A 9,820-nucleotide genomic window follows, 5' to 3' on the forward strand; every position below is an offset into this window, starting at 1 on the left:
TTTTTAATGAAAATCTCTGGCTTGCGACATGCCTGTGTGGGTTTAATATCACTATTGTCATGTCCTGGCTTCTTGACTTTGGACACATTGTTGAATCTCTCTGTGTTTTAGTATCTAACCTATGAAGTGGGTATACTTATGGTACCTGTGTTATAGGTTGGTATGAAGATTAAATTACAAAGTCATGCAAAGCACTCAGAAAAGTAGCAAGTGTATAATAAGTGCTTATTAAATACACACTATTAAGATTCTGAGAGATGGCTGGTATTTCATATCATCATTAAAAAATTAAATCATTCTAATATTGATGAAAATATACTCTATTGTTGATCTAGATCCAGTGATTTAAACTTTGAAATAAATCACACCTTGTCTTGAGAGTAGTCACATTGGTTGGAATGGCAGCCAGCAATAAGACTGTCTCAATCTGATCAGAAGCTCTGAGTGGATGCAGGTATTTAATACAAATATGAAACCCAGTTATTGCATAACAATGCAGTTGACTTAATGGGCAGAATCTATAAAAATAAAAGTCAAAGTAGACACTTAACAAGATTTCCTGTATTTCACTGTTGATATGATCTGGTACTAATCTTGACTCTGCCTCAAAATACCTGTGTGAGCTGGGAATCATCACTTAACATCTTGAAGCCTTAGTTTCCTCGTCTGCAAAATGGGAATAGAACATTTTCTTAAACAGAATATTGTAATGTTTCAAAATGCAAGATACAGGGCCTGACGCACATACATCAAGTAATAAACGGTAGTGGTGTTTGCAGTGGTTACTTACAGTTTAATGGAGTTCTTTATGGTGACAGGTCAGGAATTTGGGGGTTTCTAGCTTGCTCCGTGGAACAGAGTTTGCTATGGATCTATGATCACACAGGACCAGGATCTAGAGATCATGGGGGGTGTGTGCTAGACATTAATAAAGCATCCAGTTCAGGAAAAATCTAAGGAAAGGTGGGTGGTCCTGGCAGGAGGGTGACCAAGGTGGGGTCGGGTTGGCAAGTGTGATGTGCTTGTGAGGCTGAGGACTGGGTTGTGATCATCAGCCTTAGGACACTGAGACCCCAGAAGCCCAAGCAAGGGCTGCAGTCAGCCCTGCCCCCGCCTTCAGTCAGGCTGGATGGAGACCAGGGAGCCTGGGTTTCTCCCAGCCTCGCCCCTCCCTCCCTTCTGCTGAACTCTTCCTACCCGGGCTCTGAACACATCCCAGAGCTGCAGAGCTGATGTCTGGGTGACAGTGAAACAGGGTATTCATTTGTACAAAGAAAACAACCTGCAATGACAGTGTTTGGATTTCTTGTGTGCTTATTTCTTCATAGGATTGAGAAAGGGTGAGGCTAAAGTCTCAAGCTCACGTGAAGCAATGGAGAAAGTGCCGTCCCGAGGTTCAGGTCCACACTGGGCTGTGAGGCTGAAGGGGCACGCTAGAAGTTCCCTTCACAGGATACCACCTCGCCTGAAACCCTCCTTTTCGGCTGCTACCCGAGGGTCAAGATTTCTTGAGTTTGTCCATGACTCACTTCCCAGGAAAACCCTCAGGTAGGGACTCTGGTCTAGACTGGGAAGTGTTTTTCTCAGTGACACATCTAGAGGGCAGCACTTAGCGGAGTCCCACAGACACCTCCCAGCATTTCCTGCTCAAACCCTGGAGGATGACCTGGTAACACTGGGGATTGCTTGGGTGTTCTCCTGGAAGCTCCTGATTTTAATCACCTGTTTACTTGTCTCCATTCTTATAGATATGTAGGCTACTCGAGAGCAGGAACTGAGTCTGTCTTGTTCACTGTCTACCCTCAGAACCTCACACAGCACCTGGCACTTAGTAGGTACACAATAAAATAATCATGGAATTAATATACTCAGTCTTTAACGGGTTATTTGTTATAATCCACTGTCTTCCACCTCTCATGTGTGGTATGCATTTTAACTTTACGTTCACTTTCTGATATACATTTTATCCCCTTCTTATATAAACTTCTAACGTATACAATAACACAAAAGTATCACTACCTTCCTTGTATTCCTATCATAGAATCAGTAACTACCAACGTTAGTGAAAAGAGTCAAACTTTGTGAAATATTTGAAGATTTATTCTGAGCCAAATATGAGTGTCGAATACCTGAGACACAGCCCTCAGGAGATTCTGAGAATGTGTGGTCAAGATTGTGATTGTACAGCTTAATTTTACACATTATAGGGAGACATAAGTCATCAATCAAATATATATAGATGTATATTGGTTTGGTCTGAAAAGTGGGGACAACTAGAAGTGTGGGCTTCCAGGTTGTGTGTAGATTTAAAATTTATCTGATTGGCAATTTGTTGAAAGGGTTAAGTTACTATCTAACCACCTGAAATCAATAGAAGGGAATGTGTAGCTTAGGATAACAAGGGTTTGTAGAGAACAAAGTTCTCTACATCATGGAGATGAAGTCACCTAGTAGCAGGCTTCAGAGAAAATAGATTGTAAATGTTTCTTATCAGACTAAAAGTGTTTGTTCTGTTAGTAATTCCAAAAGAGAAGAGATATAATGAGACTTGTCCAACCCCCCAACTTCCCATCATGGCCTGAATTCATTTTTCAGGTTAGCTTTGGAATGGCCTTGCTGAGAAGAGAGGTCCATTCAGATGGTCAGAGTGAGGGAGGGGGCTTAGAATTTTATATATGGTTTACACCAACTAAAGCCAATATGTTTTCATATACATGCCCACCCACTTCCCTAATCTTGTAATAATGTGAGGAAATCCCAAATATCATATATTCCATCCTTAGATACTTCAAAGTGTTTCCCTAAAACATAAAAACTATGGTTCCAGCAAACCAGTCTCAGATTCCAGCAAACCAGTCTCTGTGCCCATTGGTTAAATGTGACCATTCTCGCCATGCTAAGAGGTGAGACTGTGTGGTAATAATGCATGTACGGAAGTTAGTGGGAAGAGGAAGAATTCAAGAACTAATATTTATTGAAAACTTTCGACTGATCCTTCCTTCCCCAATGCTAGTCTCTTTCAATATGTTATATTTTGACTCCTCCTTAGAGTCCCATTAAATGCTTGTTATTATCTCCATTCTTTAGTTAGTGAAATGGAACATCAGAAAAGTTAAATGCAGTGTCCACTATCACACTCCACGTGGTGATGAACTTGAAAATCCACACCCAGTACGAAAATGAAGATAGGCCTGGAACCCACCCTGGTGAAGGCCCTGGGAATCCATGAAGTGGCTGTGAAACCAGAGGATGTCACTGACAAGGAGGACCAGCTCTTTGGCTGTTAGGCTGAATTTGATGAAAAGCAGAAAGTAGGCCTCAGGCTTGCTTAACTGTAGCTAGAAGAACCAAATTCTTTCAACGGACAGAGGACCCTAATTTCTTGTGCCTTTTGGTTTTCTATATTCTACCTCTTTGGGGTGCATTTTGTTTTATAACCTGGAAATACATGTGTTGCCTCATCAACTTTGCAGGATAGAAAAGGAGATAGTATTTCTTCAGCATCAGTCACACACTGGCCATTCCTCCACGTTTATCTTCATTTTATCCTACAAAAATCACCTAAGTTGAATGTTATTATTATTCTCATTTTACAATTGGTGGTACTGAGATTTTTTAAGCAACTTTCCCAGAGTAAGTAGTGGATCTGGGATTCAAACCCATTGCTATTCAAAACCAACGACTGAGCCTTATTTTCTAAGTTTGTGTTTCTCAAATATGCATGGTAATTTTTCAGCGAATTGTGAAATCCACATATTTTTTAAAGAAAATAGGAAACAATAAAAAATACCAGCAAGCATGACATGCTGGAGAGTAAGTAATGTTTCATGAGTTTTTAGTTTCAGTTACATGTATGTTATGTGTATGGATGTTTGCATGAGTTCACGCTCATTTGGCCATTGTAAATGGTTAGAGATGAATTCATTGCGGATCATCAAGGAAGTTTGACGGCCCTTGCTCTATCCCAGCCTGCTTGGGAGGTGGAACATAGCAGAGAACCAGAAAATGAAAACTGAGAGTACAGGGACAGGCCATAAATAATTGTATCATGAATGCGAGTGGAAACACACAGGACTCATTGAAAGCAGGAGTTCCAAGACTTAGAAACAGTGGCATTTTCTCTCCAAACCCCCAGCTGTGTTATAACATATTAAGATTCTTCTTGCAAAGTTTTGTGGTCATCAAGGTTGATACATTGGTACAAAAATATACTTGTCCTTACCAACAGATGTATTTCTAAAAAAGCATGTATGACTTGAATTTAGACATTAAAATCTGGAACTAAATAGTCTAACTTTTAGAAAGTAAATAATTCTTTGGAACATACTTAATCAACTCATCTGTCTTGTAATTAGAGACTTTGCACATTGCACTTTCCTCCCATTGGAAATGGAAATAGCATGATTCAGCAGAAGGAAAGGGAGAGTGAACCTCACAGAGAGTGGGGTGTGCTTTAATTGTTATGGACTAGAGTTCACAGAGTGATTCAAATCACACACTTGCACCCTTAGCCATTACTGAGGATCCTGTTTCAAAGGGAAACGAATTATTATCATCTCACATAACATTTTATCATAATGCTCTTGTTTATATGTAACATATCACCTTCACAATATGAGGTTTCTAAAGGCCAGGCCAACACTGAGGCAAAGGTTACCACTGAGCTTCATTGGGTCAACAGAAAACGAGAACCAGAGAGGCTCAAAGATTTGCCATGGGTCACACACACGTGCTCCTCATTCATGGTCAATATCTAGGGAGTGTGTCTACCTTCTGCAACAACCCAGGGAAATGGCTCCTAACAGCCTAATGAAAGATGGGCACACTGAGGTTCAGAGAGTTAAAGTGACTGGCCCACACTGCACACTTGGTGAGTGTTGGGCCAGCCCAAACTCCTTCTGATTGCAGGTCCAGAGCTTTTCCACTCCACCCTGTAAGCTGGCTCTGCTTCTGTATGAGAAATTGTTTCATGTTTTCCCATTCAGACTCCATTAACCAACTAAAGATTGGAAGGGAAGGGTGAGAGGGGGCCATCTGAATCTCGAGTTCCTTTCTGTTAGCAACTTTTCAGGAGCTTGATTGGAGAAAATAATAATAATAAAAATGTTTCTTTCTGTACTTTGACAACCTAAAAACTTGAGTGAGTTGAGGACTAGTATAACTGTATTTTCCTCAACAGGAAAATGGGCTTGTTTTGAAAGGAATACAAATGGTGAAATTCCAGTAGTAAATTAGAGTTAATATACTCTTGATCCCTGGGTGCTCCTAATTACTGTTTCTTATCAGAGAGAAGGGAGACTGAGATAAATCACAACTCCTTCCATTATGAGGTTCATAGACTCAGTAGGCTCTTTAAATTCTGAGCTCAAGTTTCTCCTTTTATATCTAATTTTGAGGGCCATTGAGAAAGTTAAATGAGATATTGTATATAAAATTTATAATAAGAACTGAATAATGAGAGTGACCTCCTGCCCCCACTTCTTGGGATGTGGATGAGTCTCTGGGAACACACTGGGTAGCACATGGATCTCCTCTCTCTCTTTTAACTCTTTCTCTCTTAACCCATCAAGCTCTGACAAAAATATGATTTTATGTATATCTAGATTTCTTTCTGAATAAGGCATATTATAAGTCTGTTTTTTTAAAGCTCCTGTACAGAGGTTAATAACAGGCACTGATCCAGTCAACCTGGGTTAACAAAGTTTTCAGTGAAGGTTCAGGGAGGCCTGATCCATCATTAACACAGTTGTGTTTAACATAGAGTTAACAATACCATTTTACCCTGGCCCCTAACATTTCAAAACACAATCATGCCTTCCCAATACTCCCCCAAAATCTTAACTCATTCCAGCATTAACTAAAAAGTCCAAGTCCAAAGTCTCGTCTGAGACTAGGTAAGTCCCTTCTGCCTACAAGCCTGTAAAATCAAGAACAAGTTAATTACTTGAAAGATACTATAGGAGTACAGGCATTGGGTAAATGCTCTCATTTCAAAAGGGAGAAGTCAGTCAAAACAAAAGAGCTGCTGGCCTCATGCAAGTCCAAAATCCAGCAGGGAAATCATTACATCTTAAAGCTTCACAATAATCTTCTTTGACTTCTTTGACTCTTTGTCTCACATCTAGGCCATACTGATGCAAGGGGTGGGCTCCCAGGGCCTTGGGCAGCTCTGCACCTGGGGCTCTGCAGGGTACATTCCCCAGGCTGCTTTCACTGACTGGTGTTGAGTACCAGCAGCTCTTCCAAATGCATTGCACAAGCTGTTGGTGGATCTACCATTCTGGGGTCTGGGGTACAATGGCCCTCTTCTCATAGCTCCATGAGGCAGTGCCTCAGTGGAGACTCTGTGTGGGGGCTCCAACTTTTCCCTTCCCCACTGCCCTAGTAGAAGTTCTACATGAGGGCTCCACTCCTGTAGCAGGCATCTGCCTGGCCATCCAGGTGTTTTCCTAAATCCTATGAAATCTAGGCAAAGGCTCCCAAGCCTCAACTCTTGCTCTCTGTGCACATGCAGGCTTAACACACATGGAAGCTGCCAAGGCTCCTTACAGCTTGCATCCTCTGGAGCAGTGGTCTGAGATGTATCCAGGCCCCTTTATAGTCATGGTTGGAGCTGGAGCAGCTGGAACACAGGATGCCATGTCTCAAGGCTGCACAGAGCAGCAGGGCCCTGGGTTTGGCTCCCAAAACCATTTTCCTCTCCTAGGCCTCTAGGCCTGTGACGGGAGGGGTTGTCTCAAAGCCCTGGACATGCCCTGGAGACATTTTCCCCATTGTCTTTGCTTTTAACATTTGGCTACTTTTGCAAATTTCCAAACTTTTGCAAGAGGAGCAGTATGTTAATAACTAAGAGTTTTACAAATTTCTGCTGCTGGCTTGATTTCATCCCCTGAAAATGAGATTTTCTTTTCTACCACATGATCAGGTTGCAAATTTTCCAAACTTTTATGCTCTGTTTCCCTTTTAAATATAAGTTTCAATTTCAGATTGATTTATTCGGATTCAATGACAGATTTCAGATCATGTTTTTGTGAACACATATGAACATATGCTGTTAGAAACAGCCAGGCTAAATATGGAATGCTTTGCAGCTTAGAAATGTCTTCTACCAGATACCCTAAATCATCTCTCAAATTCAAAGTCTCACAGATCTCTAGAGTAGAGGCACAAAGCCACCAGTCTCTTTGCTAAGGCATAGCAAGAGTGACTTTCGTTCCCATTCCCAAAAAGTTTCTCATCTCCATCTGAGACCTCAGCCTGGACTTCACTTTTCATCTCACTATCGGCATTTGGGTCACAAACATTCAACTACTTTCTGGGAAGTTCCAAACTTACCTTCGTTTTCATGCCTTCTTCTGAGCCCTCCAAACTGTTCCAACCTCTGCCCCTTACCCAATTTTAAAGCTGCTTCCACATTTTCAGGTATCTTCATAGCAATGTTCCACTTTTCTGGAATCAATTTCTTGCATTAGTCCATTTTCACACTGCTATAAAGACATACCTGAAATTGGATAATTGATACAGAAAAAGTGTTTAATCAGTTCACAGCTCTGCAGGCTGTACAGGCTTCTGCTTCTGGTGAGGCCTTAGGAAACCTACAATCATGGTGGAAGGTGAAGCAGAAGCAAGCACATATTCACATGGCTGGCAGGAGACAGAGAGAGAACGGGAAGGTGCTACATGCTTTCAAACAACCATATCTCATGAGAACTCTATCAGAAGACAGCACTAGGGGAATCCAAGACAACTAAACTATTGGAAAACACCCCATGGTGCAAACACCTCCCACCAGGCCCCACCTCCAACACTGGGGATGACAATTCAACATGGGATTTAGGTGGGGACAGAGAGCCAAACTATATCGGGTGTCATTTTTTTTTCCTGTGACTTATAGGCTGGACAGGTCTCACATCTGGATCCAAAAGGAGGACATCACGGAAGCTCCTAATCTGTCCTTTATATTTTTCCCCAATATTAAACATTTATTGCAGGACATTGTTGACTCATATTCTAATGGTGCTATACATATTAGCTGGGTTCCTTTAGGTGCATTTTATTTTATTTTATTTTATTTATTTATTTATTTTTTTTGAGACGGAGTCTTGCTCTGTCACCCAGGCTGGAGTGCAGTGGCCAGATCTCAGCTCACTGCAAGCTCCGCCTCCCGGGTTTAGCCATTCTCCTGGCTCAGCCTCCCGAGTAGCTGGGACTACAGGCGCCCGCCACTTCACCCAGCTAGTTTTTTGTATTTTTTAGTAGAGACGGGGTTTCACCGTGTTAGCCAGGATGGTCTCGATCACCTGACCTCGTGATCCGCCCGTCTCGGCCTCCCAAAGTGCTGGGATTACAGGCTTGAGCCACCGCGCCCGGCCTAGGTGCATTTTAAAAACTAGTTATAAAGGCTGGGTATGGTCACTCACACCTGTAATCCCAGCACTTTGGGAGAGGGCGGTGGGAGGATCACTTGAGCCAGGAGCTTGAGTGCAGCATGAGCAACATAGCAAGACCACGTCTCTACAAAAATAAACAAATCAGTCAGGTGTAATGGCGTGCACCTGTGGTCCCAGCTACTCAGTAGACTGAGCTGGGAGGATGGAGCCCAGGAGGTTGTGATTGCAGCAAGCCATGATTTTGCCTCTGCCCTCCAGGCTGGGCCATGGAGCAAGACCCTGTCTCTAAAACAAAGCAAAACAAAGCCAGTTATATGCTGCAGTAATTATTTTGTTATTCTATCAGGAATTCTGAATTTTAATACTTGAGAAGTCATGTAGTCTACAGATTCCAAGCCAGAAAATATTTTGCCCCCATACCCCAGAGGACATTCAACAATATCTGTAGTCATTTTTGGTTGTCACATCAGGACAGAAGGTGCTGGGTACTACTTCAACATAGGTAGGTGGAGGCCGGTGATGCCTTGGAACATCCTATCATGAACAGGACAGCTCCTGCACCCAAAGAATTACCCAGCTCAAGGCATGCCAAGGGTAAGATGAGAGACTTTTCCTTAGCCATTTTCAAGGTTTGCTGTGAGTTGGCTGAACCCTAGATAGAGAAGGTGACTTGTCATCTAGCTAATTAATGGGAAAGACTGAATCAGATTCTAGTTTTCCTGACATTCAGAAACTGATTTATTCCTATTACAAGTAAACCTTAATTTTGAATTTTCACAGCTATAAAGTATTACAGTTGCTTATATACACATTGTGTCCCCACTAAATTGTGAGGTTCCCAAAGAGCAGAGAGGTCTCGCAGTATGTTTTAGCACAGTGTATTGCATGGTAGTATTACAATATCACTGATACTTGGATAGAGCACATAGTAATGCTAGACATTTTAGCAGTAGCAGAGATTTCTATAATTTCATCTTTTGAACTTCCCTGATGAGAAAATCAAATGATATAGAAAAAATTAAATAGAAAAATTAAATAACAGATTCAAGATTATGGATCAACCAATCCTGATTATCAGACTCATTTTTCTACAATTTAACAGAATTAATAAAGATATGGGTGTGGCTCACTGAGTAGACCCAGAAGGACTAAGGAAGAAGGAATTTGGAAAGAGAAAGGTTATCATGCAAGTGTTTAATTGGGCAAAAGACAAGGATTAACAGATAATTGTTGAAATGGGAATGTGAAAATTCACAAGAAGGGCATTATTGTTTTTAATTTTGTTAGTCCTTAATCTAGGTCATCTCGCTTTATGGGACTAAAAGTTCTAAAGACTTAGATTCACCTGTAAGTTCTAGATAATTGCTCTCAAAGATTCTACCTGCTGTTTGGAGCATAACAACCTTAAAGAAATATTGAAAAGCCAATGG

Source organism: Theropithecus gelada, chromosome 4 (assembly GCF_003255815.1).
Source record: "Theropithecus gelada isolate Dixy chromosome 4, Tgel_1.0, whole genome shotgun sequence".
Lineage (NCBI taxonomy): Eukaryota > Metazoa > Chordata > Mammalia > Primates > Cercopithecidae > Theropithecus > Theropithecus gelada.